Raw genomic sequence first — 25,560 nt, forward strand, 5'->3', positions numbered from 1 at the left:
GGCCGCGGCTTTCTGGATGGAGGAGGCCACCCATATATGCTTCATTTTTTTCTTCTCCTCCCCTTTTTTCTATCTCTCGCATCGGCTCCCGTATTCGCGGAGCTAGTTGCAAGATGTCCTCTTCTGCGCTGCGCTTTGCCGTGTAGTCTGCTAGATACGGCTCTGGTTGCCGCGATTGTTTAACAGAAATCTAAGAATCTCCGGCCTTAGAAATATGAGTTCGTAGCACTGAGGCGTTCTTAACATGGCACGTAACTAAATAAAATGATCGTTATTTTGAAAAGTTCGCTATTCTGAAGTACGTAGTAGTGAAATAATTTTACATTGAAACTATAAGCAGTCGGCGTGGGATTTCTTAAATGCTCGTTAATCTGAAAAGTTCGTTAATGTGGTGTTCGTTGTACCGAGATTTGACTGTAGACGAACGAGCGATTTGCGCTTAAATTTAGGGCACATTCTTTACAAAGCAATAAGAATGATGGGACAAACAGTGGAAGTTACGAAAGCACATGTAAACATAGAAGTACTGATGCGTTCTGCTGTTCGTACTGCGCACAGCATGCTTGGTTTCGCTGCACAGCACTACGGGGCTTGGGGTTGTCTCAGACGACACTGGCCGATTGACGCAAGCAACGGTGTCTTACGTGACCCCATTTGTCGAGCGAGCACTGTTTCAGGGAACGAATATTTTCTCCCAGAACAAAAACAAGCCAGGTTTAAATGCGGGCAAAAACAAACCAAACGCTTGCCACGGTATGGTGGCGCCATCTAGGTTACGGAACGTAAAGAAACGCGGGAACAAACCAACACCGCTGTACAGGGCGGAGACAACCTTTGAACGGTCCCGTGCTGCCGCAATTGGGCCAACGGGCTCAACGCGTTATTCTTTTCGTTTCCCACGACACCTAGCAACGCGAAACAGACAATATGATTCAAACTTCTTCAGTAAACCGCGTTGCGGCGATAATTTTAGCGCGGTTTTGACACAATGACTTGCTTCGGCGGCGAGCGAGCAACCGAAAATGGCGGCGCCAGCGTATACGTGTCTCTACCCTGTACGGCGGATGCGTGAATGAAGGTACTCTAGGCTGCAGAGCGGTCGGTTTCAGTGATGTCACTTGGGACCACGAAAACGCACGATTGAGCGGGAAAATCAAAATTTTAACCTAAATTGTTTAATTTCTCAGTGAATAAAGCACCGTTTGTATCCGGACAAGCGCTGGGGGCACTATAAAACACGAAATCTTTCGAAAAAAACCAACTTGCATTTTCTCTTCATGGCTCCTTTAAAGAGAACCTGGTGGTGTACGTGAGGGCCTAATACTCCGATATTGCGCTATAAACAACTTTTGCATTGTGTGGAAAAAGTTATAGGTGATGCCAGATTAAACATTGTCTGGGATCCTTGAGGATGTATTTTCTGGTCCAAAGAAGTTTTTGAAAATTCTTGAATTTTTGCCTTTGAAACCTGTACGAACCCTGGTTTATATAAGGCTTCAATGAGCCTATAGTTGGCCGCTGCTGGAGCTTAGTACAAAAGAAGGTTAGCTGCCTTATACTTGTGCTACACGAGCATTTCGAAGGCCTTTGAGTCGAATATCATCTGACTCGAATGACACCCCTGAGCTGCCACACGCCGTTTTTCAAAGGCTTTGGTTGAAATGCCATTTGAGTCAAAGGATCACCACCAACGACCTTTGAGGTTCTCAAAGGCCTTTGAAACATGAACAATCGTACTCTCGGACACAGTTTCTGCATGCCATAATTACAAAAAAATTCTTTACGAGTAAAAGTTAATGTTGAAGTGCCTGATCTTCATACTTTTTCATTTGTTTTTGTTCTATCACTCGCTGCACGATACATCTGCAAGGTAACTTGGTACTCTAAACACCGGTGGTGCAAAAAAAAACCTGCTGTCAGTGATGTTGTGTGTGCGCTCGTAGACTGTTATCAATTTCATCAGTAATAATTTTCTTGTGCACTTTAACTTTAAAATTAAATTTCTGCCAAGAATGAAACAGCGCAGCAGTGGCGACACCAAAACATGGCGGGTGAACGCAGAACCTTTCAACTGCCTTTGTCGTGTATATCGGTGGAAGTCCTTCCAGTTCGAATGGCATTTGAAATTTCGAAGGCCATTCGACTGAAATGTCCTTTTAAATGCTCGTGTAGCACAGGTATTACTCCCATGACCAAATGAGCGCACGCTGGACTGACGCATTAAAAATCGTGTGATATGTGAGAAATGCAAAGCTGCTCAAAAGTAAGCCCCACGCACGGCGATGAGGCAAGGCTGCTTGGCCATCATGCACTCTCTTACTCAGGGATATTATGGCCTACGGGAGAGGAGGCCCTGACTCGCGAAGCTATGGAGGCTGTGGTGCAGCTGCTCAACCGAGACCCACAGGCCCGGCCAGGTTTCTCTGGTAGGTGCTTCAAAGAGTATTCCGCCCTCTTTATAGTGCTGGCAAAGGAAACTGAAAAGCGATTGCAAATGTGTGGTCATGCTGCTGACCGCTATGCCAGTTCACCCAGCGTAAAACGTGGTTCCCGTACCTTGGTTTTACGGTTTGCAATAAAAGTTTCGGTTGGCTGTAATTCCTTATTACCTATATTAATTTCACTAACCCTTCTCCTGCCTTAATTGGCCTTAGATTTTCTACTGTTGTACCAGTCACATAGGAATATGCAGCTTACAGCTCCAGTGAAGCGAAGTCTGCGAAGCATTGCATGTGTGCTTGTGCGGAGATACTTTGGCTTCATCGACTTTACTAATCTTCATACAGTCTAAACAAAGTACAGTAACATCTCTATGATACAAATCTCGTGGGACCGCGAAAAATATTCGTATCATCCGAAATTCGTATCAACCAACACAGAGAAAAAAAATTGACCATTACAAAAAGTTTTCGTTTATTTCTTTTTTTACTTTCACGTGAAGGAAACCGTGACGCTTTTCTGCTTTTTTAAACCGCCATGTTGCCGAGCGGCCGGACCTTTCTGACCTTTCGTCTTGGTGCCCAAGCTTACTGCGGGAGCGTTTTTGCACGCGATTCGTGGGAGTCGGCGACATGTTTAGGCTTAGTACCTTGGCAGATATTTCATGGGCGCTTTCACTAGCGGCGCGGATCATGTTTTATAGCACAGTTTTCGCCTACGTTATTAGCTTATTTACCGAGCAAGAAACTTCGTGTGTGCTTTTAGCGGCATTAATAAAGGGCGGTTAGAAGCGGTCGCTTGAGCTCCCGCACCACTTCGCGACCGAGGACGCGCCATTAACATACATAATAAATGTTTTTACCACCACCACCCTTGTTTCCGCAGCCGGCCGCGCCCCGCGCGGCGGCGTCAGCGCGCATGTAGAGTGCGTGGCGCGTTTTCACGAGCAGAAAACAACAGCCCGGCCGTTCCTGGGGAAAGACGACGAAGAGGGGAGAGAGAGCCTGTACGTCGTCATCGCTTGCACGCTCGGCAGTCGGGCGCCTCACCGGCTCGTTCGTATCATCCGCCGGGCCGCGTAGGTCTGTTCCTAAGAGCCGAAATTTTTAGATGCGACTGCATCTCATTCACTCGCCTTGTCCCTGCATCCGGCGTCGGCGTTGTTGTCGGCGTCCGCCCCTCCCCCATTCTCCTCGCCGCGTGAGCTGCGCTCTCCGCCGCTCACCCCCTCTCCTCTCCGATAGCGAACACTCTCGCGAGGGGCATTGGATTGGATTCGAATGGATTGGATTGGATTGGCTTGGCTTGGATTGTATTTGGATTGGATTGGATTAAAGTGGATTGTGTTGCGTCATAGCCGCGGCAGACGCACTGGCGCCGGCGCGTCCCCTCACCGTTATGCGCGCTATAAAACGCGGTGCCTGCGCCGCTCCGCTCCATGGTTCCAGCGCCGTTCCTCCGCTGTCCAACGCTGCAACGTGAACCCCCTATGCGTGGCATCTACACAGGGGTTCCCGCGAGGGGAGGTGGGAGATTTTTTTCCCATTGCAAACAATGCGATTTCGCCGGGACTTATCAGAAATTCGTATCATCCCGAAATTCGTATCACCCAGAATCGTATCATCAAGATTCCACTGTAACTACAACAAACTAAACAAAAACAAACTAAAGCCACATTTTTTAGGGAACAAATCTTTTCGTGGCTTAGTTTTATATGAGCAAATAAATTGCGACGACCCACAGGCGGTTGACTGACTGGCTCTGTAGGATGGTCAGCAAGTTGAACAGTGGGCGCAGCCAAGCCAAGCCAAGCCTGCAAATATAAGTGTCGCATAAAACGTCATAGGAAATCGGTTAGGAGGATGCAGAGAGTACAGCACCTTAGAATTGATTTTTCTACTACCACATTTTCCGGTCTATAAGTGGCACTTTTGTATAAGTCGCACCCCCCACAAAACTGCAGTTTTTTTGAAAAAAAAACGAATATAAGTCACACCGGTGTATAAGACGCACCAGTGTATAAAACGCACTTGTTAATCAGGGAAACTCATACAGGATCAGTTCGTTAGAAAGTGCAGCGAAAGTACACATGGTTGCGGTAGCCGCCTCCTTTGAACGTATCCCCCGGTAAGCAGTGGTAGACACGTGCCTCTACCGTCCAAAATCTAGACAGAACTAACTTTTCACATATGGTTTATTGATACACACAGATGACATGTACTTACAGACGGAATTTAGGCAAAACCATCAAAGCTTTCTTCCTCCGATTCGCTAACAAATCATTCATTTAGACCATAGAGCTGTGCCTCTTAATGTGCGCTGACATCACACAGCACACAGGCACCTTTTTGAGCGCGGCCTACGCGCGGCCGCCACCTACCAAATTTATTTCATACATAAGTCGCACCGGTGGATAAGACGCACCAACGAAAATTTCAGAAAAAATAGCACCGGAAAATACGGTAAATAAGTTGGTCGCAGACTGGTCGAAACATGGCCTAGGGACTCCAGACTTCAATTTACGCAAGTAGTCCAACATCATTTACAAATCACTTCAATGCCCCAAGGAAAGTGTTTTTCAGTTTGTGTTGTGTACGAGAGTAATCAAGTTTGGTAGATGCAACCAGTGGCAGGTGTGACCCCGTGGATGTGTCACGTCCACCGTAGTTGAGAGCCATGCCTGATTTTGTGTTGAAGACCCACAGGTGGCCGAAATTGGCCGCCTTGCTAGCATATTTGGGCCTGGTACAGAGGTGAGGATCTTTGATGCAGGTGTTCGAGCCTTGCCTTTCTTCCGTGAAGTACCCTGGGACAAGCAGCTGGAGCAGACGCCTCCATTCAAGCCGCATCCAGAGAGCGCCACAGACACCTTTTACTTCGAGGGTGGGTCGCTTTGGTGACATTCGTCCTTCTCATTTGTTTGTCGTGTCCAAGACCATAGCCTCCTGTATAACCGGCTGTGCCAGCTCTTTCGCCCCGAAACCCATTAGAGCAGGCCGTTCACTGTGGGGGCGCCAAGTTCCCAGGTTTTTCGATGGCCATGCCGATGCGAATTGCTGTTTCAAACGGAGGGGAACTGAAAAGCACATCGGCGTCGTCTGCTACACGAAGGCGTTTTCCAGCTACAAAAGTCCGCAAAACGGCGAGCTTGGACTTCATGAGCCAATATTAAAGACCTAAACTTTACGGATGGTGAGGTTGCCTTGACCCAGCTCAGAGAGATGGACGCAGGAAATCCGTTGCATGTTTAACAAAACACACATTTAACACACACTCGAAAAACTCTAACACAAGGCATTCAATAATCAATTGCAAACAACCGATAAACAATAAAACCTCAAACACAGTTCAAAGCAAAACGCAAAAGTCTCTACAGTGAAGGTCTACACAATTAGTTCGAATCTACTCATTCCATCACCCTCTAGGTGACCTCTCTAACACCACAACTCCCTAGTTATGTCCTATGAATGCGTCCCTATTGGAATGGCCTACCCCGACCGTCGGCGCTGACGTGTCGCACTCTTGCGTGTCCGCGACCCGGTGGTAGCTGCCCTCGTCTTGCTTCGATGCCGGTGTTCGATGCGCTCGGTCGTTCCTTGGACGGCGTGGGCTCTGCGCGTACTGAAGTTCCCTTGGTGGCTACCCCCTGGTATCCGCTGCCGCTGTAAATCCCAGGTAGGCTCGGCACGAACGTAGCCTTTCGGGGCCGTTGAAACGAAGGTCGACGGAGCGTGGACGTTGGCCGAACCTTGGCAGGAGCCCGACCGCCGCCGCTGGGGCCACGAAGACACAGGTTCATGGTGCGCTGTGGGGACCCGCTTGATCCCCTCTCCCATAGCTCGGCAAAACTGGATGCCACTCACTCACACTCACTCAAGAAAATATATTTATTTTAACGCACTCATTCGCACTCGCCACTCCGCCCTCACCATACGCACTCACTCGCACTCACGCTCGCCACTCACCCCTTACTACCCACACTCACTAGCGCTCACGCTGGCCATACATCCCAACACTTGCATAAAGTTCACGCTCACCACTCCGCTCTCACAACTCGCACTCAGTCGCGCTCCCGCTCACCCCTCCACCCTCACCACTCGCACTCACTCCTGCTCACGCTCTCCACTAGTCCCCACCACTCACAGTTACTCGCGCTCACGTTCACCCCTCCGCCCCACCACTAGCACTCACTCGCACTTACGCTCGCCACTCGGGCCTCACTACTCGCACTCACTTTCGTTCACGCCCACCACTCGTCGTCACCATTCGCACTCACGCTCGCTACTCGGCCCTCACCACTCACAATCACTCACCACTCACACTCACTCCAAGCGGCACCAAATAGGCGCCGCCTGACTTTAGAGCGGGCGTCCTCATGGAGACGAGTTGCCTGGCGACCGTCTCCCTTCTCGTCTCCCTCTCTAAACGGCGCCAGCCTACCTTAGAGCAAAACCGCAGCTTGATCCTAAACTACACCGTCATGCGCCCGCACCGGGCACCGAGACAAGTTCACGTCAAAATTTTATACGAAATAACGGGGAGAATAAGTCATCGGACACACATGCACACGTACGCACACGTACGCACACGCACGCACGCTCGCATGCACACGCAAACACGTACGCATGCACACAAGCACGAACACGCACGCAACACACACGAACACATACACGCGCGCACGCACACAAACGCACATGCACGCGCACACACACCAACGCACTTGAACACGCGCACTCACGCACACACATACGAACTCGCACGCACGCGCACGCGCACGCACGCAGACGCACTCACGTGAACACGCACACGCACGCATGCACGCACGCACGCACTCATTCACTCACTTACCCACTCACAAATTACGCTATCCGACTGCCGAGAACGCGTACTGTTTGTAGCACCCCACAGTGGTCACAGTACCCCTCCGCTAGCCTGTACGCTATCGGCACGCGGACGGCAATCTACATACGGGGCAAGAAATATGAGGAACACTAGACTGCGAAGCCCTTTTCAGCGAATCAGCGCAGCAGGCGTGACGGGGACTACAGTGTTTCGGCTGACCAATACGCTAAATATAAAAATAAAGCAGCAGAAGCAATTTCGCCTTCATAACTAGCTGGTTGGCGACCGTGAACGGATAGAATGAAAAAAATTGGCCGCGTACCTGCTCCTTTCGTTGCAAATGTCGTCAAAAGACGATAGTCTTTATCGACTTTTGGCAAGTAAATGCCTCCCTTCGCTTTCCCGCTGACCTCTCATGTTGTTCCTCTTGCGTCGCGCTTCTCCCAAGGTAAAGACGTCAAATGTTTGCATAAATCATTTTAAATTTCCCGCGTTCCACTGCTCCAAACCGGGTGTCGATGCCAACGCTGCCGTACGGCGAAGACGCGCGTGAATCGAGGCGCCGTACTTCAACGTTTATAGAACCGCGTTTCCCTACTCCACGTGCGTGGCAAGCAGGACGTGCAACCTATCTAGTGGAACCTTTCGTAACTGTTGCCGGTTGATTTCTTAAAATGGCGCCAGAAGCTATAGTGGCGTGGGCGACACCAGGCGACGGCGGAGTGAATTTTTTTTCTGTAGTTGATGCATGTATGATTCTGTATAAAGGAACACTGCAAATATCACTTCTGTATTAATTTGTTGTCTTATATTTGCGTAATGTCTTGTTCTTCTTCAACAATGCTGACAAGTATGAACATTACACCGGACTTAGACGGGTAGATTTAGCTGTGACTTTATAGGACTATTGCGCATGCATTGTTTTACTTTGGCTGGGTGGCTGAATAGAGCCACAGACAGGCAGACAGACCAACATTTCTGGGTTTAAGTAGCCCAAGAAAGACTATCGTCTTTAAAAGGAAAATGCGGGAGCCCATGCCCCAATTTCAACTTGGGCAGGCAAATGCACAAGCGTAATGGTAAATGACCGTCGATGACAACAGAGCAGCGCGAACAGCGAGTATCTTACCTTTCGCGATCTGAAGGTATGAAATATATATTTCACAAAGTGCACGCAACAGTAATGATTGAAACACCGCGAATCGGTAAGGCGAATGAGGAGTCAGACATAACGTACGATTCTTGTGAATCTGCACGAACAGATACACAAACTTCAGAGGGAGACAGCGAACTAAACGAACGGGTGCAGTCGGCGAGTCATCATGACAAATACTATGTGAGCTGATGCTAAGGCGAGCTTACTTCGTTAGCTTGCGAAAGGTACGCATATCGGCGTATATGAGTCAATGCAACATTCACGCAACATAACGAAACGTAAACATTTTGGTGAAATTTGCAATAAAACAGCAGCGGTGAAGTTTTCAGGCGTGTCTAACACCCGGACAGCAGCAAATAACGTGCCTCAAGGCACGCACCGTAACTGCCGTACAAGGATGTGTAACGCCAAGTCTGCGTGAAAGCGAGTATCATGTGACACGTTTAATACGCCAAGGCCTCAAAAATGAGCCACTGCTTCCACAGCACGCAACTCGCCCATCCGAACCATTTCGCCATCCTGATCCGCACATCGCGCAAGAAGCGCGCGTTCGCTCGCCAGTGGTCGCCACTCATGAGTGGTGGCGGGGCTCGCCGCGAGTGAAACTCGCACTCGCGAGGGGTTAGTTGGGCTCACCGCGAGTGCAACTCGCACTCGCGAGTGGTGAGTGGGGTTCACCGAGCAACGAATACGCCCACCACCAAGACTGCGCTTTTACCCCCCGTGCTATGGAGCTGCACGAGGACAGTCACCTGCTTGTCTCGTTCAGAGACATCACCCAGCAATATCGACTTGAGAAACAGACCCTACCTTCACCTTACCCTGACCTTTTCAGAGAACAACAAACTACCCTTTCCCACACCCGACGCGTCTTCATTTAATGCGCTCCAATAGCTACGACACTGAATGTAAATTTTTCTCAGAAGTAGGAATACTCTGCCACATATTCGCGGTGTGCGACGTTAGCCCTGAACACCTTCCTCTCTTTCCGTCAGCTACCCAACAAAAGATATGGGAGATGCTGAGGTCTAGCCCCTCTCTGCCTGCCCAGCTTCCGCTGGTGGACAGAGCACAGGCGGCGCAGACTGCATAGGGTCTCCAGTGAAGAAGGAATCCCTCTCCTGGGCCGCACTCTGGGGAGTTCAGAAATCTGACTAAAAATATTTCCTCTCCTCCTCCTCCTCCTCCTCCTCCTGGTCCTCCGCCGTCTCTGCCATCAATCTCGTCGCCTCCGTCCGCGGCGGCAGAGACGGAGAAGTTAGATCGTCTAACACCGGGATGGAGCTTCCTTATTTTATCAAAAAAAGTCTCCAACCAATACAATAAAACTCCACCAATCTGCGACCCGCCGCGGTGGCTCAGTGGCTAAGGCGTTGCTCTGCTGAGCACGAGGTCGCGGGTTCGATTCCCGGCCGCGGCGGCCGCTTTTCTGATGGAGGTGAAAAGCAAAAACACCCGTGTGCACGAGATTTCGGCGCACGTTAGAGATCCCCAGGTGGTCAAAATCAATCCGGAGCCCTCCACTACGGCGCGCCTCATCGCCTGCGTTGCGTCGGCGCGTTAAACCCTACAATCAATCAGCGCCTGTACACAGCGTTGGTGGGGTCCCGGCTCGACTACGGCAGTGTCGTGTATGGGTCGGCGACAAAGACCGCACTGAGAATGCTCGACCCAGTGCTGCATCTTGACCTTCGCCTCTCATGCGGCGCTTTCCGCACTAGCCCTGTCGAAAGCCTTTATGTCGAGTGCGACAAGTGGTGTCTAGTGCATCAGCGGGAGTATGTTGACCTGCTGTATGCATCTAAGATTGTGTCCCTTACCAACCATCCTTTTAATCCCATCATGAACAATACATCAAACTTGTAACTCTTTTTAAACAGGCCATCCGTTTCCTTACCTTTCTCTCTCAGAGTTAGGGAGGAGGCTTCTGCACTCACGGTCCCTCTTTCAGACACGCACAAGACACCCATTCAAAATTTCATCGCACCATGGCATCTTCGTCCTGTATCATGCGACCTGTCATTCACTCTTGTAGAAAAAAATAGGGTACTCAAGAATGCAATTCTTCAGCACTTCCTGTTCCTGTAGGACAAGTACAGGTGCGCAGAATTCTATAGCGACGCGTCGAAAACTGGTTCTACGGTATCTTGTGCAGCGCACGGACCAAATTTTAGAGTAAGCAAAACAATGAATTTTCATAACAGTATTTACACGGCAGAAGCATATGGCATTTTACTCGTTACAAACCACATCATCAAACATAAAATTCCCAAGTCCATTGTGTACACAGACTCTCAAAGCGTTGTACAGGCACTGTCATTAGGAAGGTCATCTAAAAACTATGTCATAAATGCTATTTTCAAGGTACTAAGGTCTGCATATGCCTCAAATCTTGAAATAACTATATGCTGGATACCAGGGCATTGTGGAATCCCTGGCAATGAGGCCGCCGACCAAATGGCTGGTGATGCTGCTCTCATGACTACAGTTGACGTTACAACAGTACCTTACACCGACCTAAAGACACACATCAGACGACAGCTTCGTAACACATGGCAATTACACTGGAGTCAACAAACAGACAACAAACTACACATAATAAAACCACAACTTGGACGCTACATAACTGACTCACACAACAGATACACTGAAGTCGCCCTGGCTAGGCTGCGGATAGGCCACACACATGCAACGCACTCGCACCTGCTCACTGGAACTTCGGGACCCACGTGTAGCAGGTGTGGAAAGGACCTATCCGTAGTCCACATACTAATCACATGCAAGGCACTTGACACAACACGACACAAACATTTCCCTGAATTATACAGACAACACCTTCCTTTGCACCCATCATACTTTTTAGCCGACGAACCAATGTTTTCTAGTCAACGTGTTTTTAAGTTTTTAGCTGAGGTAAACTTTCTGCAGCTCTTGTCATATCATGTGTAATCACCCTGGCCCTATACGCCAGCCATCTCCATTGTCTTTTGTTTTGCATCACCTTTACTTTCAGTCACATGTTTTAGTATGTACGGTCTCATCATAATTCAGTAACTTCTTCTTTGGCGCTCTTTGCCCATAGTCGGCCTTGCGCCAATAAAACCCAACTATCATCATCACCTACAATCAATCAATCCACCAATCAGCATTCATGATTTAACCTTACCAAGAATATCTCTTTGAAGTAATAAAGGGTGTGGTTAAGTGTATGTCACTTCTCTCAGGTTTTACTATTTGTAGAGCGACGTGAGTGAATTTAAGCGACGTCGCATGGGTAATCGTTGTGGGTGGCGTTTACAGCTTTGCTTTCAACCACATTCACAGGGTGGACTGGCGCGAATTTTTTTTAGCACGCGCAGTGCAGGTCGGGACAGCCGACCCGACTGCTAATTCCGGTACGCTTGTTGGGAATCGGTGACTACCTTCCGAACCCCTGGTTGAGTGAGAGCCAAGGCGATGGCTGCCTCTTCTGCTGCCCCGTCGTATCTTGGGTCTTGAGTGAGGCACACGCAAGGAGGTTGGTTCTGGAGGTTGCCACAATGATGGCGTACTGCTGCCCTCGATGTTGGGAGGCGTCTGTGGAGATAACTGCATGATCCCAACCAAGGGTGTTGTTGAGCGCTTGAGCCCGTGCTTATCGGCGACGCTTTTCGTGTGAGCGGTTCATATTTCTGAGCAAAGGAAGCATATTTAGTTCTTGTCGCCAAGTGTCCGGGAGTACATCAAGCGGGTGACATTCTGTGCTGCCGAGCCAATCTGGTGAAGGATGCGGCGACCCGCCGCAGTTCTGCTCATTCGGAGCTTCTAGTTAGAAAGATGGCCCTCTATCAGCTATTCCACTGTGTTGTGAAACCCCGTGCATAACACTCTGTCTGTGGAAGCACTCATGGGAAGACCAATGGCCTGAACCGCCTTTCTAATTATTAAACAAAACATCGTTATGTCCTCCTTGCCGAGAAGGAGACAGGCTGTTGACGTAAGTGATTCTCGAGAGGACAATAGTTTGAATTAATCGAAAGGTATCGGATTCCTTGAGGCCTCGCTTCTTGGTTGCAACTCGCCTTACCATGTGTATGATTTGATTGACGCTGTGTTTGAAGCGCTGCAAGGATACGTCACTCTTGGTGTTGGCCTAGAGATGTAGGCCCAGGATCTTGAAGCTGGGCCTTGGAGTGATGACCTGGCCATCAAGGAGTATTTGAATGTGTTCCTTGATGTGTCGTTTGGCGTTAGGGCGGATGACAAGGAGCTGTGGTTTTTTACGGGAACACTGTAGGCCACAGGCTTTAGCACATTTGCGTATTAGAAGTTAGATGTCATGCGTTGTTGTAAGCTTCCTTTTTTTTGTAACTCCTACCACAGGCGCAAGGTGCGCACAGTGCCGCTAGACGTGCCGCGGGCGGAGCGCAGAGTGTTGCCAGAGGTCGCGTGATGCTATCACGTGGCATTCAGCGAGAATGCAGGGGGTAAACCCGTAGACCTGCTTGGTGAGTCCACCCCCTGCATGTCTTCTCCGTCTCAGCGTGGGCTCGTAGCTAAATCGGTGAGACAACGGACTCTCGCTTTGTTTCTATATTAGTTCCAGGTTCGATTCCTGTCGGTGGCAGTAAATTCTTTTTAAAGCAAAGCTTTTTACCTCTACCCCCCAAGGGTTCTTTCGCGACCCTTGGTGTGACCAGAAAACTCCAGCGAACTAGTAAAAGAATTTGCTGGCACCACCGGGAATGGAACCTGGAACTATTAGACTAACAAAGCGAGAGCCCGTTGTCTTACCGATATAGCTACGAGCCCATGCGAAGACGGCGAAGACAAGTGGTGTACTCACCAAGCACATCTACGGGTTTACCCCCTGCGTTCTCGCTGAATGCCACGTGAAAGCGTCATGCGACCACTCACGCCCGTCTAGCGTCCCTGTGCACACCTTGCTCATATGCTAAGAGTTACAAAAATTAAAGGAAGGTCACACCAATGCATGGCATCTCACTTCTAGTACGCCAATGTGCTAACGCCGGTGGCCTCCAGTGTTCACGTAAAAAATCACAGCTTCTTGTCGTTCGCCCTCCCGCCAAATAAAGGAATACATTCAAATACTCCTTGATGGCCAGGCCATCACTCCAAGCCCCAGCATCACGATCCTGGGCCTACATCTCGAAACTAACACCAAGAATGATGTCTCCTTGCATCGCCTCAAAAACAGCATAATTCAAATCATACACATGATCAGGCGACTTGCCACAAAGAAGCGAGGCCTAAAGGAATTCGGTACCTTTCGATTAATTGAAGCTTTTGTCCTATCGAGAGTCACGTCAACCTCCTGTCTCCTTCTCTACAAGGAAGACATCGAGATGCTTTATATAATGATTAGAAAGGTGGTCGAGCAGGCCATTGGTCTTCTCATTAGTGCGTCCATACAGAGGCTGCTTACCACGGGGTCTATAACACGGTGGAAGAGCTGATGGGAGGCCATCTTTCTAACCAGAAGGTTGGACTCAGAACTTCGGTGGATAACCACATGCTTCACCAGATTGGCTGGGCAGCCCCGAATGTCACTCCGCTTGACGTACTCCCAGACTCTTGGCGACTAAAACTAAAGATGCTCCTTTTGCTTAGAAATATGAACCCCTCACATGACGAGGGTCACCGAAAAGCACGGGCTCAAGAGCTAAACGCCACCCTCGGTGGGGATCATGCAGTCTACACAGACGCCTCCAAACATCGAGGGCAGCAATACGCCATCATCGTGGCTACCTCCAGAACCAACCTCCTTGCGTGTACCTCGCTTAGCACCCAGGAAATGACGGCAGCAGAAGAGGCAGCCATCACCTTGGCTCTCACTCAACCACGGGTTCGGAGGGTAGCCACCGATTCCCAGCACGCCTACTGGAATTAGATGTCGGGTTGGGTGTCCTGAACTGCACTGCGCGTGCTAAAAAAACACTCCCCAAACGGTTCCATCCAGCTCATCTGGACCCCCCCCCTTCCTCACGCTTCAATGGAGGGCAACAAATACGCCCACCCAACAAGCCTGCGCTTTTACCTCCCGTGCTACACGGGGACAGTTACCCGCTACCTCCCGTGCTACACGGGGAGCTTCACGGGGACAGTTACCCGCTTTTCACGTTCATGGAGATAACCTAGGATTATCGCCTTCTGAGACAGACCGTACCTTCGGCTTACCCTGACCTTTCCAGAGAACAACAAACTACCCTAAGGCTCAGACAATCCGGGCTCCTTCCCACAGCCTACGCGTCTTCACTTAATGCATCCGAATCGCTACGACCCTGAATCTAAATTTTGTTCAGAAGTAGGAGCACTCCGCCCCGTAATCGGGGTGTGCGACTTTAGCCCTGAGCACCTTCCTCTCTTTCCGTCAACTACCCAAGAAGAGCAATCGGAGATGCTGCTGTCCAGGGCCTCTCTACCAGTGTTGTACGTACGTTCCTCCAAAATAGGAACGAAAGCTCGTTCCTCGTTCCTTGCCAATTTTGAAACGAGTTCCCGTTACAAGTTCCTTTATTGCGAAAGGAACGCGTTACAGTTCCACTTCGAAAGTTGGAACGTGTCGTTACATTAACGTTACAATTAGGTTTTTAAATTAAAATATAGTGTCGGATAATCCTGGGTAGAAATTAAGTGAGACATTTAAAACTCGCATCGAACCACGTATATTATAAGAATATTAACACCACCGGCAGCAGATTATGTGGAGATAAAGATAATAAAAAGAAACGCTCCTAGGCGAATTTTTTCAGGGAGCACTGGTCAAACTCCAGACGGCTCGGGGACATTTCGGTGCAGGAAATTTCTGTGCGGAAATTTCGGTGTCCACATTTCGGCGACCAAATTATCCGGTGCTTGGCTGTTTGCGACAGCCGTTATATTTTTATTTCCGCCTAACGTGGGTTATGGACAACAATCTGGAGCAGTGAATTTATTTTTTTGATTGATGCCATGTTCGATCTTTGCCAGATATTTTTAGAAATTCTACATTTCTATATTTTTGTTTAATATCTCTTCCTGGGGCACCTGTTATGCAGCCGATTGAATTCTTTAGCACACGTTTTTTTTCATTTATAAGAGGCTGTTAATTTATATTCGCTCTTTTTTAGCTAAGACAATTACCCGTGTTTACGATGGTCTACCGCCTCTTTTGTATTTTTTTATATCACACCCTCAAATTACAAAAATTACATGCACACTCTCAATATCCAAAAAGTAACAAACATTAGCTAGCCCATCAGAATGAAGAAAACATTAGGAAGAGTATTACGTAGGCTGGGCTGCCTTGCTAAAATGAATTCGCAAACACTGGTCTAGGATATTGTCGGGGAGGAAAAACAGGCATTTTGGAAAACAGCCGCAGGTTCTAATGTCCTAAATGCTGATTAAGCGCGTACCGGTTGTGCATACAAAATCCAGCCATTGTGTTCGGGACAACCAACCTTCGTTTAATGTTTACAAGCCTACATTTACCACATTTTAATTTTTTGTTCTAGCGCCCCCCCCCCCTCCCCCCCCAACCTCCCGTCTGTACGCTCGAATCTCGACCAGATTTCTTTTTCAGCCATATTATTTTCAGTTTCCCCTTAAAATCCTACATGCGTGGTGGAGTTCTTTGTCTCCGAAGCGTCACCGCAGTGATTTTTTATTTTTTATTCAGAGCATACTCCTAGCCTCTTATGGAGGCTTTTGCAGGAATTGGGTGATACATTCAGAACAATTACATAGCACACTTCGCGTTTAAAACATAGAAAAAGCTTTACATTCACCATGGGCGCACGAACCCTCTATAATGTGACACAAAAAGCCACCCAAAAAGCCGCTGAGAACACAATGGCCACTATCGTTTGCTGGCTACGCCCTTCCGCGCGTCGCGGTCAATGACTATCGACGGCACCCCCACTCCAGGAATCGCTCTTTCTGCGCCTTCAGTCGCCCCCTTATTAATTAACTCATCAAGTCGCGCATATCATGGACACCCCAAGCATACATCGCTTCCTCCCATTATAAGGAGCAAAAACAAAAATGAATAGGCTAGTGTGACGAGAGCGGCAACAGTCGCCTTCAAGTTTTCGAAGTCCAGTCGACGCAATGGTTGAAGCACAAGTGACACCCCTCTCTCTCTACTTAGGGGGATGATTGCCGGCGGTGCTCAGCTTTCCCCTCCGCTAAGTAACGCCACCGTAAGTGCGTTGGTTGGTTTGTTAGTTTTAAGTAGAACTGACACCGAATGCAACGATGGCGATATTGATTGAGAGATTAATTAAACCGAAATGCACACGCGCCTAATCGAACTCGTTTTTCTGTTGTTGTTTTTTTTCGGAAGTTTTCCTGGGGGGGGGGGGGGGAGGAATAGACTAAAAGCAGCAGCGTCTTGCACCGTTGGGTGAAGTGAAAGGAAAGCGCTTTGGTAACACTTAAAATATTAGGGTTGTTCACATGAATGTTAAAATAACAGAAAAATGGTTGAACGGATCCAAAATAACAACGTTAATTTTTACCATCTGCTACAGAAATTGGGTTTCACGTGGCAATGCTCCGCCAGAGTTTAGCGTTCGTTTCCACGAACGGCGGCGCAAGCACAAGTCTCGAACGTAAAATCATATCAAGTCACGAAATTACAATATTAAAGCTAAAATGTTCAAAGAATGCCTGGGACATCCTCTCACTCAAAATGTCTGGGTCACGACGTCGTGCACCAAAATGTCCGTGCACAGAAATGTCCACACCGAAACGTGCTGGACCGAAATGTCCAACACCGAAATGTCCGGATCCCGTTTAGCAGTCCGTCCGTTTCGTTGGCTATGTTGTTACCGGGTTGGCCGGGACCGGTCTTCTCCTGAGCGCGCGGAAGGGCGAGTAGGAAGGGTGCGGAGGCACGGACATGGCGAAGGCAGGCCCGCGGAACTAATTCCCCTACCGCGACGAATGCCCAAGTGCCCAGCCGGGTCCCGGTCAGATTCCGAGTCACTAGATCCAACGCGTCAGTAAATCCAACGAGTCATTACATCCATTCGTGGATCTACTGACTCATTGGATCTAGTGACGCGTTGGATCTAGTGACTCGGTTGGATCTACTGACCCGTTGGATCTAGCGACGCGTTGGATCTAATGACTCGGATGGATGTACCGACCCTTTGGATCTTATGACTCGTTGGATCTAGTGACTCGGAGGGCCGGGAGGGAGAGGAGGGTTATTAGGGCAGCAACGTTTTTGCCCCCGCCGCCTTCCATTCCGGCTTTACAAAATGAACAAAAGGGTTGCCCCTCAGCTTACTGCTTGGGCAGCGGGTATGCTTTCTAGCGCTGCACGTCTTTATTTATTCTTTTTCTACAGCTCGTGGTGAGTTCGTAAGTCCACACAACACTTTCAAAAGAAAGGGGCAACGTCTTTTGAGACTAACCACGCTGCGAGCACACGGCTATCCGTCAGGGAGTAAGAAAAATGTAAAAAAAATTAGGAAAAAGGGGCGCGGCAACCACTGCAGATTAGTCACGGGAAAGTGCGCCTGCTACCGTGTCGTTCATGTGAAAGGTACACGTGACGGCGGTTGCGGGGGAACCGCGGGATGGGGATATTTTGTGCACAGGTTCTCCGAAACCCTGACTTTGGACGGGGGAGGGGGCGGGGTGCCTTACTGTTAATTTTAGTTCGCCGTGGCAGCCGCTAGGAGGAACGGTGCTGGAAAGATCCATTTAACCTTATAACGCAGGAGTCGTCGGTTTTCTCTCTCTTTTTTACATTTTCAGATGTAATTATAATTTTCACAACTTAGGTTAGTTTTCGGTGTCATAACTTTTTTCTGTTCGCTAGGTTGTGTTAGATTCGTTAACGTTAGGCTACTTTAGTGGAAGGCGAAGCAGTGCCAGACTACGGCGCCTAGTATATTCTAGGCACTACAGCCCTACGGGGCGTTTTCCATCAAAACAATGCCTGTGGGCGTCGCTTTAGTGGAGGGCTTTTAATACCGTCGGACGGCACATAAACACAGCCTCATATAAATGCACTCGACTTCCTTGAAACGATTTTTCGTGTAATTATTTGTTGAGAATCGTTCCTCGATGACGTTTTATTCTATTTTTTTCGGCATCTCCGATTGCACTGGAAAAAACATGTATTGATACTGCAGTAAAGTCTGCATGCAGACTTCAGACGTCGCCTACGTCGTCTTCTTGACCACAACCGCGGCCGGAGCCCCGCTAGCAGTTCCCGGTCCGCCGGACTCCTGATCTATTTCTCTGAAGAAGGGGCTTCATACGCGCTGCCCGCGGACCGCACGCGGCCGTCGGACCTTTCGATTCGAACCTATTTATTACAAATGTTCTTGTTCGCAATTCTGCATTATTTTAGGCCAGGTGATTGTTATGCGGCATTGCCAAAAATGACTGTTTATTTGTTGAATATTTGGTGGAATATTTGCACCTTTCGGAAGCTTGGCTTTAAAAATGCAGAAAACCAAAACGAACAACTTCAGCTGCGGTGTGCACAGTTGGTAGCAATTAAAATGCGAAAACTTCTTATAAAAACTGAACATCTGTCCTGTATCACGAAACTTGCGCTTAATAGACATACACAGACGAAGGAAGACGGACGTCCATCTTCCTTCGTCTGTGTATGTCTATTAAGCGCAAGTTTCGTGATACATAATGCACCAACTAGCCCAACAGCACGTTATACGGAACATCTGTCCTGTTCAGCTGTTAGACAGCGAAGCTGTTAGATACTAATGAAAATGATGTTACGAAAGGAGTCACAAAAGCGCTTTGAATTGCAATTTAGCAATACAGTTGATTCATATTAATACGAACTCCATGAGGACCGCAAACAGCTTCGAAATAACACAGCTTTCAAATAAGCAGAATCCCGCCATGGTGGCTCAGTGGCCAATGCATTGTGCTGCTGGGCCCAAGAACGCGGGTTCGATTCCCGGCCGCGGCAGCCACTTTTCCGATGGAAGCGAAAACGCCGGTGTGTTCGAGATTTCGGCGCACGTTAAAGATTTCCATGTGGTCCAATTTATTCCGGAGCACTCCACTACGGCACGCCTCATCGCCTGCGAAGCGTCGGTGCGTTAAACCTCACAATCAATCAATCAATCAATCAATCAATCAATCAATCAATCAATCAATCAATCAATCAATCAATCAATCAATCAATCAATCAATCAATCAATCAATCAATCAATCAATCAATCAATCAGTCAATCAGTCAGTCAATCAGTCAATTAATCAATCAAACAAACAGAAAGTACCATGAAAGCATTGCCATGACTACGCTACACGTCTTCCTTCTTGATTTTGGTCGGAACATCGACTTTCCTCGCAAATTCAAGCGCACGACATTTTTTTGACATCCTCGCCCATTACCGCTTGGAGCGTGCCATTTTTCCACCTCCTCACCCATCTCTCTCCCGATCCTTGGCGGTCATATATCGGCAGCTCCAGACCCGCTCCTTCCCCACCCCTGCCATCATGTCAGCGATCTTTCCCGACACCTACATAGACGAATGTCCATATTGTTCGGTCCATCACGCATCGTTATCCCATATCATATGGGCCTGTGATAGCATCCCACTATCTAGGCACCGATCCCATCCCATTCTCCTTACTATCACCAGCCAGGCGCGCTGGGAGGCCGCCCTGCGTGACCCAAACCCCCAAATTCAGGAAGACCTGGCCCGCTTGGCCGAAGGCACCGGACCCCTGCCGAAAAGGGGCCCTGCTGCCCGACGGACGACGGAGAAGACGTCGCCGGCCTAATCGCCCCAGCTGTGGCCAAATAAAGTTCAGTCTGTCTGTCTGTCCTGAGTGTTAAGACTCATCGCTATAGTTGGAGCTTGAAGCGTCCAGCACGCAATCTGCTTACACGGAGTTGTGTGCAGCAAAGAACGTACAAAAAACGTACTGATGCGTACGTTGGCGCGAGTTTCAACGGAACTGGCTGTGCGCAGCCGCAGTTGCCTAGGCGCCGACATAACACGGTACACGGTGGTGTTTTGGAGCCGAAAAATTTGAATTTCATCGAGAAATGACGGCCACACGTATGTTTTCATTCAAAATAGCTTCCAACTACCCGACATAATTGGTTTTGGCTTCGAATTATCGGGCTATTTTTCCATTGAATTGCACGCATAATTGCCGAGACCAGCTAAAAACATCACTTCAAGTTAACCGAAAATTCTGATTACGCTTCTTTTCTCTATGGAGTAGATTTTATCTTGTTTGCGAGCGTATTGATCGGAATGTTTTAGGAGTAGCGGCATTATGTTCGTTCTATCAAAACTGCGACTGGTAAAATACCCATAATATCGACTAAGCTATACTCGGTGACAACTTGAGAACGGCACCAGAAGTTGCCGCTGTGCCTTATCACTGTAGCCGGATGTTTCTCCGCGCGGCGCAAGTAGCGCGTTACTGGGAATATTTTGAACATGGCATGAGCCGTTTTCGTGATTTTTTGGACTTAATATGCTTATAAACGACTCCAGTGACGACAAACAAACTGCGTGAGACAAGGCAGACGATATCACGCATTCATAGCAAACCCCTTTCAAAACGCGACCGCACTGATGTCACGGGTCTGGCGCTTTGGCGGAGTGATACACTACATGAGGTGGTGCCGTTCTTGAGTTGTAACCAGGTATAAAACTCCCCACGACCATGTAGCCGCCTCAGAAGTCAGAGTTCATTTATATGTTTCGGGGTCTTCTTAAAGAAAACAAGAGTTACAGGAATTTTCTGTAACAATTCTCATCACGTAGATGTTCACATCTTTACAACAAAATAGAATTCCTCGACGCTTACCATTTCACTGTGGACCACCTAATTACGACAAGTAAATGAACTCGCCGTGATGAAAGATCTGTCAGGCCGCACCATAATTTTACCTGAGATGTCTATGCTGGATTTAAAGCAACAGCAGTTTCCCGAATAAGTTGGGGCTTTGTCGCAATGCGTAATCTGCAGAACGATCCTGCGGACATAACAGAGCAAAGTAGGAATGCACACGAGTGAGCGACTTACAGCTGCACTGTAAAAAAATAACTTCATTGCCACCTACTCGCAAAAAAGGGGTATAACAAATAGTTGAATAAAGGAAGACCAGGTGCAGTTTTCCAGCTTACTGCAATCTTTGCAAATGTGATTACTATAAAGTTATTGAGCGCAGTACAATGACTTTTCCCCAGCCAATGCATGGGCAAGAGCTTCCTTTGTGCGCAGTTTCAAGTTTATAACTTTGTTTTCCAAGGCTTCATGGCCTTTGAAATATCCCATTGAAGTGTATGAGTAGTAACTTTTCATATTTAATGACACGCAAACTATTCAGATTTTCAAATCCAAGTCCACTGGATGGTCAGTTCGAAATATCTCTTTTCTTGTGAATTAACTAGGTTCCCGTCCAGTTATATTTTTCAGCAGGAAAGCTGGGGAGGAATCAATAATAACAGAGCGATTGTTCGTTGATATTCCGTCTTGCACGCCAACTGGAGGTTAAGGTGGCTTTGTGCTTTCCGGGGGACTTCTCGTTGCCAAAGTAAAATGAGGGCCATGAAGACGAAGTTTGCGGTATGACAACGAAATTTATGCACGCATATTTTCATTTGTGCAAGATGGTAAAACAGGGGAAAGCATCCGTATTGACGACCTGGGAACAAATCCCTGTTCGGCGAATCCGATTCGCTCTTTCCAGCGGCGCCAGTGACACAGCGCGGAATTTGTCCAAAGCCGGGATACGGTGATCGGCGGACCGGTATACGTCGCTCCGGCGGCATCCGTGCGGCTTCGCAGAAGTGAAAGGAAAATAGATATCGCAAGTATAGTAATCGACAATGCCGACTAAATAATTAGAAAATATAGGCTGAGCGACCGTTCATATTATCTCAACTTTCTTGAGGCTGTAGAAGCAGCGGGTAAATGTGAAAGAGTTTTCGGACTTACCGGTGTCTGCTGCGGAGAAAAACGGAAGCCTTCCGGAACCACCTGTGCGTACGTGGTGCCTAAATTATTATTTACTGAATTACGTCTGCCACGTTCTTTGCTATGAGGGCGCCGATTTTGTAGGCTCTTTGTATCACCATGTGATCGCCTTTTTCGGTAACTATTTACATTCATTACCGCATAATGTGACAACCGATCTTTACTTATGTGTTGATAAATTGCCTTAATTACAATTTCAAATATATCAGCAGCAGAGGCTGTCCAATCCGCTTGCTTTTATTTTCAATAAAGAAACAAATAAAAACTTTTTGCACACGAAGGCGAGAAGCAAATGTCGGGAAGCGTTTATTAATGACTGAATATACAAATAATTATGTCGAAGCAAGATGTTTTAGCAATGACAAAAAAGTAACTGGTTCTGATAGTTCAAATGCGAGCTCTTGAATGCATTTGGTAGCCCCCGTTTTCGTTTTGGTAATAAGCATTGACGCACTTAAAAAATTTTACCGGTGGTCAGATCAACATAACGTAATTTCAGCCAGACGATTTCTCTTAAAATAATTACTACAACCCAAAAGCGCTCCTGTAAATTACTTTCTGTATTTTCATGTACGCTTCAATATCACACGTAGGCTTATAATTTTGCTTTATATATAATGCTAACACGTACGTTCGTTTGTGTACAACTTGAAACGACGTAATAGGAGCCTCGTATTCATGGTTTGACTGCCCAAAGTGACAACTAGGTTTTACGACACCCAAGCAAAACACCGTAATACGCACATATCGCCCGCGCATGGTGCGCATGCGCTTCTGCTTAGTATGCACACAGGGAAATGAACACGTTTAAATTAAAACGTGCACTGCGATGACGTACACTGCAATAATATCCCAAAACTTAGCGTTGTACCGTATGCAGCAGGTTGTTTGCCCAAGGAGGCGGGATGGTACTGAAACCACTTCAGTGTGGCCTGAGCCTTGCGCAGCGGATTGACTCGCAGCGCTTTTTACACCGCAGCAGACACCCTGAAACGAATCGAATGTTGTCTCGCAATCAGCAACGTATGCATGTTTGTTTTTCAAGAAAGTAGTTGTTTCAAGCGGAACTACGGGGTTTTAGGCCGCTATTGATGCTGGCGCACATGCTGCTACGAAGTATGCTACTGAAGTGTACTAGAAGAAAGAAATCTTCTAGTACACTCTACAGTCAAACCCGTTTATAGCGAACTGCAATATGCACCGCGATTTGTTCGATATATAATAGTTCGATATAGCCGAACCCGCCTATAACGAGCTTATTGTTACGAGTTCGCAATCCGCGGGAGCGCCCCACCCCTCCTCCCCAACTCCGCCATCCGCGTACGCAGAAACGAACACAGTACAGTAACCATTACCATACCAAAATAATCCATTTATTGCAAGTAATAAAGCTACTTTCCTCCTTAACTGCCCAGGTTGCAAAAGAAAGCGGTGATTTTTGTTTTCACTTTCGTTTTGGCGGCTTCAACTAATATTGCATTCTCTACACGAAACATTGTTTGCACCAGTTCGAGTCCACGTCCTCAAAAATCTAAGAAGCATTGGCGGAGCACATCGACTGCCGAACGCGCTTCATTATACGGGTTTCACTCGCGACATCATCGAGAACGTTGGCGAGCTCTTCCCACAGTTCACCGATGCTGCTGTCATGGTCCGGACTCGCTGATGGGCGGGTTCCGTCGCGAGTCCCGCGCGTCGGAAACAGTTACGGAAAGTATTGGGCGTCACGTCGCTCCGTGAGAGGCGCAATGTGTCAGTCGCGGCTGTTGCTCCGTGGTCGCGGCCAATCCACCAATCCATATCTCAATCGCCGCTCCGAGACATGCATTTCGGCGGCCATTCTAGGCGCCTAGAGTTCGATATATCGGATGTGAACTTCGTTATAAGGAATGTGTTTCCCATGTATTTCCGTAACTGAATTATTTTTGTTCGATATATAGCATAATTCGCTCTATCCGGGTTCGTTATAGCCGGGTTTGACTGTAATACTACGAAGGCCAGGTCACCGTCCCGTCCGCCATTGCCGTTTTCCTCAGCGCCACCTGTACGGGCTGGAAAAAGCGGATAGAGCAGAGCACCGTACACAAAAATACCGGAATACTGAAATATACGTCTACTCGCGGGGAAGGATTTTTCACCTTCTCCCTCGCGTCTCTTATTCCTCGGTCGAACACATCGTCCGCTTCAGCGCGTTCTTGGAAAACTGTGCATTGAGCTCCTGAATGGGTTGCCTTAGCTAGCGGACGCTGCCGCGCGCATTCATTTAAGTGACACGAATGGTAGCGGTGGCCCGATCCAAGTCCAAAAGTTCTAGGCGAGCTCCCCCCGAAGCCGGCACCATGCACGCCCCTTCCGCCGTTCCCATGTGCCGAGAGAAATTGGGGGAGGGGCAGGTGACTGACCCTCAGGGCGAACGTCCATAGGGATTCAGAATTTAACATTTGAGGGGAAAAAAATAGAATAACACATTCGTTTTGGGGGTATTTTTACAGGGCCTTTTCGGTGCATGAACATACGATTACACGCACAGTTAAGCACCCGCATGTTCCACTGCTGGTCGATTTCGGTACAAACAGACGTAGGTGATCCAGGAATTGATGATAGAAAAAAAAAAACAGTGAAAAGTTGCAATCAATTAGAGACTTTTTTTATGTTAATAATATTTTCTTTATCCCGGCATAATCATAAGTGCCGTGAATTTCTTCGAAACAAATTCTCCAGTAATTGTGTATTAAAGAGGGTTCCTCAATCGTGTTCTATTGATTTGTCTTCGGGCAGTTTCTCAAAGATTTATTTTTCTTAAAACGTGGTCTGTTCTCTTATTGTAATATTTACTCATAATTATGAATCCACATATTTTTAAACGATTGAAATTGTAGGTATTTACTAAGGATCGTTCCTCATTACTCTTTCATTTATTTACCTTTCTTGTAAATGTTCTTTAAATGGCAGCGCTAACGACTGAAACGAATTACTGAAATTGTGAATTTGTGACGACTTAGTTATGCTCTCTGTTTATTTTTAATTGCGAAATGAATGCATATATAATTCACGGTTGAGACATGGCCTGTACAAAATCAGTACCACTTCAATGGTGAAAAAATCTTGCATTCAATTCGTTCTTTCTTTCACATTTAGGCATTTAG

Source organism: Haemaphysalis longicornis, unplaced genomic scaffold (genome assembly GCF_048455015.1).
Source record: "Haemaphysalis longicornis isolate Haplotype H1 unplaced genomic scaffold, Haemaphysalis longicornis Haplotype H1 scaffold_1, whole genome shotgun sequence".
In the NCBI taxonomy this organism is placed as follows: Eukaryota; Metazoa; Arthropoda; class Arachnida; order Ixodida; family Ixodidae; genus Haemaphysalis; species Haemaphysalis longicornis.